Genomic DNA, 5,621 nt, shown 5'->3' with positions numbered 1-5,621 from the left:
CTTAGCCGTGGTATATTGGCCATATACCACAAACCCCGAGGTGCCTTACTGCTATTATAAACTGGTCACCAACATAATTAAAACAGTAAAAATAAATGTTTTGTCATACTGTATATAAAGTGTAATATTGGGATGCAAACACAAAATTGAATACATTTTATCTCTATATCTGACATTGTACAGGTGTCTTCTTTTTGCTAAGCCCATAACCATGTGTGTGAGGTGTATACTTTTGTTTCAAAATATATTTTTTTAAGACTACCAAGAAACTCTATGTGTGACCCTGATTTAGCCCAATGCAGTTAAAAGGTTAACAAAAACACACAAAAAACATGAAGCTAAGTATGTCTTTGTACTTGCTACAATTCAAGTCCAAGTGGCAAACAATAATGTAAGCATGTGGTTCTGGGCAAGTGTAGTCATTGTTTGTGTGTGTATGTACATGTAAGTTGTTCGTATGTATACGTTTGTTGTACTTGGAGTGTTTGTTTTTTTACTTAAAAAATATGATTTAAAAATATATGAAAAAAATAAACAAGAAACAGGTGCACAAATATCATACACCCCAAAAATGCTAACCTCCCCTTTATTGTAGTGATGAGAGGTTAGCATGTCTTGTGCATTCAGGACTATCTGTAATCATAGTGGCATCCACATTAATGTAGAAGTGTTTAGAAACATATTCAATTCTTATTAACAATAAAAGTGACTCCAAAATGACAATACATTATTTACCATTCATTTCTACTGGGCACAAAATAATCTGAAACACAACCAAAACAAACAGCAAATGCATCCAACAAGTTTGTCGCTACTTTATGTTAATTTTAGTGCTACATTCATTTTGATTACTGCATTGTTGGGTTTGGAGCTTCCAAGAAAGTTTTCACAGTACTTGTGCACGTGACATTAAAACTTGAAACTCAAGCTTCACGTCACTCACCAGGGCCATGATGATCTGAAGGAGACTGCTAAATCAAGGCAAAGGTAAGAATCTCTGGATTATGAAACAGATGGAGATATTTGTGATGTTCCTCTGGGTACCAGCTCATTTGGGAGTAGGCAGGAATGAGGAGGTGGATGTGATCGCAAAGCAGGCTCCTAAACATCCTAATGTTGAGATGGAATTGTCAATCAGTAAAGCAGAGGCCAAGGGGTTAATAAGAACAGGGGTTAAAAATAAGTAGCAAGAGTTATGGAACAGGGAGAGAAAGGGAAGACCCCTGTATAAGATCCAGGAAAAGGTGGGGTCAGGGAGGTCCTCAGATCAAGAGAGAAGGAAGGAAAGTGGGAAAGTGTAGTCACAAGGCTGAGACTGGGACACATAAGGCTCAATAGTACATTGAAATTGGTGGGGAAACATCCGACTGTGATCATTGTCAGGAGGAGATGGAGACAGTGGAACATGTTCTATTACAGTGCCAGAAATATGTGCGGGAAAGGGAGCGATTGTTATTAGATTTGAGGAAAAGTGGGGTTGAAGAGCCAGGATTAAGTCAACTGCTGGGAAAATCTTCAGGGGATGTTGTATTTAATTCAGTGGCAATTTTAGCATGTATATCCTGGTGGGGCAAACAAAAAACAAGAAAATTGTAGATGCATGCCAGCAATTCCACTACACAACAATAAACAATACATTAATTGCACGATAATGGTGACAAATGGTGCTCAACAGCAGTCCCAACACCTTACCACTGCTACACCTGGCTATCAGTGGAGCCTTGTCTGGCAGCGAAACAGTTAATTCAGCCTCATTTACTGCCTTTGAAAGAAAATAGCTGATATGGCTGACTTGCTTAAACAAATGTGGTTTCTACTGACAATTGAGATGTACAAACTATGGCATAAGGGGACGACGAGCAGATAAGAGGCAATCCGTAATTTCGAAGGACGGATTTGGTCAATACAATTATTTATTCAGCACTTTTGAAATGAACAGCAACAGAATTCAGAACATGGGGCGTTCTTACAGTTGTCTCCCTGTACACCAAGTCAGCACAGTAGGATAAATAAAGGGGGCATATAAGCAGACAATGAAAGCTCTTACAATATTTGATGATTACATTTCTCTAAAACAGGCTATAGGCTACATGTGCATTACCAAGTCAGAACAGTAGGCGAAAGTAGGGGAAACAGGGCCAAATTATTAGGTTGAGGCACATGGGCTACTAACAGCTTACTACACAGCATACACTTAGTATTACTTTCTTAGCTACCATATACATATCTCCCAGGCAGTTAGAAAAGCTAAGGCTAGCTTTTTCAAACAGAAATTTGCATCCTGTAGTACTAACTCAAAAAAGTTCTGTGACACTGTAAAGTCCATGGAGAATAAGAGCACCTCCTCCCAGCTGCCCACTGCTCTGAGGCTAGGAAACACTGTACCACCGATAAATCCACTATAATTGAGAATTTCAATAAGCATTTCTCTACGGCTGGCCATGCTTTCCACCTGGCTACCCCTACCCCGGTCAACTGCCCGGCACCCTCCACAGCAACCCGCCAAAGCCCCCACCATTTCTCCTTCACCCAAATCCAGATAGCTGATGTACTGAAAGAGCTGGAAAATCTGGACCCATACAAATCAGCCGGGCTAGACAATCTGGACCCCCTCTTTCTAAAATTATCTGCCGAAATTGTTGCAATCGTCTGAGAAATCGTATCGTCTGAGATTCCCAAAGATTGGAAAGCTGCGGCGGTCATCCCCCTCTTCAAAGGGGGTGACACTCTAGACCCAAACTGCTACAGACCTATATCAATCCTACCCTGTCTTTCTAAGGTCTTCGAAAGCCAAGTTAACAAACAGATTACCGACCATTTCGAATCCCACCGTACCTTCTCCGCTATGCAATCTGGTTTCAGAGCTGGTCATGGGTGCACCTCAGCCACGCTCAAGGTCCTAAACGACATCATAACCGCCATTGATAAGAGACATTACTGTGCAGCCGTATTCATCGACCTGGCCAAGGCTTTCGGCTCTGTCAATCACCACATTCTTATTGGCAGACTCGACAGCCTTGGTTTCTCAAATGATTGCCTCACTTGGTTCACCAACTACTTCTCTGATAGAGTTCAGTGTGTCAAATCGGAGGGCCTGTTGTCCGGACCTCTGGCAGTCTCTATGGGTGTGCCACAGGGTTCAATTCTCGGGCCGACTCTCTTCTCTGTATACATCAATGATGTTGCTCTTGCTGCTGGTGATTCTCTGATCCACCTCTATGCAGACGACACCATTCTGTATACTTCTGGCCCCACTTTGGACACTGTGTTAAACGTGTTAAGGTATAGGGGGCAGTATTTTCACGGCCGGATGAAAAACGTACCCAAATTAAACTGCCTACTACTCAGGCCCAGAAACTAGGATATGCATATTATTAGTAGATTTGGATAGAAAACACTCTGAAGTTTCTAAAACTGTTTGAATGATGTCTGTGAGTATAACAGAACTCATATCGCAGGCAAAAACCTGAGAAAAATCCAACCAGGAAGTGGGAAATCTGACACTTGTAGTCTTTCAAACCTTTGCCTATTGAAACTACAGTGTCTGTGGGGTCATTTTGCACTTCCAAAGGCTTCCACTAGATGTCAACAGTCTTTAGAAAGTTGTTTGAGGCTTCTATGTTGAATTTTGAGGGAATAACAGCCGGTTCAAGCAGTGGACTGTCTGAGGTCATGTAGTTACTTCATGCGCATTCACGCATGGCTAGCATTTTTTATTTTTCTTCTGTAATAAATACGCTATTGTCCGGTTGGAATATTATCGATTATTTATGTTAAAAACACCCTAAGGATTGATTGTAAACATCGTTTGACATGTTTCTACAAACGGTAATGGAACTTTTGAGCTTTTCGTCTATTGATTTGCACTCCCGCATCGTGCCCTTGGAATAGTGTTCTGGACGCGCCAACAAAACGGAGGTATTTGGACATAAATGATGGACTTTATCGAACCAATGAACATTTCTTGTGGAAGTGGGAGTCCTGTGAGTGCATTCCGCCGAAGATCAGCAAAGGTAAGGAAAGATTTATAACACTAATTCAGAGTTTTGCTGATGCCATGACTTGGCGGGTAGCTGTATAGCTTGCATTGATGGCTGAGCTCTCTACTCAGAATATTGAACAATGTACTTTCTCCGTAAAGCTATTTTGAAATCTGACACAGCGGTTGCATTAAGAAGTAGTGCATCTATAATTCTTTAAATAATTGTTATATATTTTGTCAACGTTTATGATGAGTATTTCTGTAAATTAATGTGCACATTCACTGGAAGTTTTGGGAGGCAAACATTTTCAGAACATCACGCGCCAATGTAAAATGCTGTTTTTGGATATAAATATGAACTTGATCGAACAAAACATACATATATTGTGTAACATGATGTCCTATGAGTGTCATCTGATGAAGATCGTCAAAGGTTAGTGCTTAATTTTAGCTGTATTTCTGGTTTTTGTGACGCCTCTCCTTGCTAGGAAAATGGCTGTGTGGCTTTTCTTGTTTAGGTGGTGTCCTAACATAATCTAATGTTTTGCTTTCGCTGTAAAGCCTTTTTGAAATTGGACAATGGGGTTGCATTAAGGAAAAGTGTATCTTTAAAATGGTGTAAAATAGTCATATGTTTGAGAAATTTGAATTATTAGATTTTTGATGTTTTGTATTTCGCGCCCTGCTATCCCATTGGCTGTTGGCTAGGGGTCCCGCTGGCGGAACGGGGTCCCGCTGGCGGAACGGGGTCCCGCTAGCGGAACGTCTGTCCTCAATTAACTAACCTCCAGACGAGCTTCAATGGCCTCCAACTGCTCTTAAACGCAGGTAAAACTAAATGCATGCTATTCAATCGATCACTGCCCGCACCTGCTCGCCCGTCCAGCATCACTACTCTGGACGGCTCTGACTTAGAATACGTGGACAACTACAAATACCTGGGTGTCTGGTTAGACTGTAAACTCTCCTTTCAGACTCACATTAAGCATCTCCAATCCAAAATTAAATCTAGAATCGGCTTCCTATATCGCAACAAAGCATCCTTCACTCATGCTGCCAAACACACCCTCGTAAAACTGACCATCCTACCGATCCTCGACTTCGGTGATGTCATCTATAAAATAGCCTCCAACACTCTACTCAACAAACTGGATGCAGTCTATCACACTGCCATCCGTTTTGTCACCAAAGCCCCATACACTACCCACCATTGCGACCTGTACGCTATCGTTGGTTGGCCCTCGCTTCATACTCGTCGCCAAACCCACTGGCTACAGGTTATCTACAAGTCTCTGCTAGGTAAAGCCCCGCCTTATCTCAGCTCACTGGTCACCATAGCAGCACCCACTCGTAGCACGCGCTCCAGCAGGTATATCTCACTGGTCACCCCCAAAGCCAATTCCTCCTTTGGCCGCCTTTCCTTCCAGTTCTCTGCTGCCAATGACTGGAACGAACTGCAAAAATCTCTGAAGCTGGAGACTCATATCTCCCTCACTAGCTTTAAGCACCAGCTGTCAGAGCAGCTCACAGATCACTGCACCTGTACATAGCCCATCTGTAAACAGCCCATCTATCTACCTACCTCATCCCCATACTGTATTTATTTATCTTTCTCCTTTGCACCCCAGTAGCTCTCCTT

The sequence above is a fragment of the Salmo salar genome, chromosome 06 (genome assembly GCF_965601325.2).
Source record: "Salmo salar chromosome 06, fSalSal1, whole genome shotgun sequence".
Classification (NCBI taxonomy): domain Eukaryota; kingdom Metazoa; phylum Chordata; class Actinopteri; order Salmoniformes; family Salmonidae; genus Salmo; species Salmo salar.
This window is presented reverse-complemented; position numbering follows the sequence as displayed.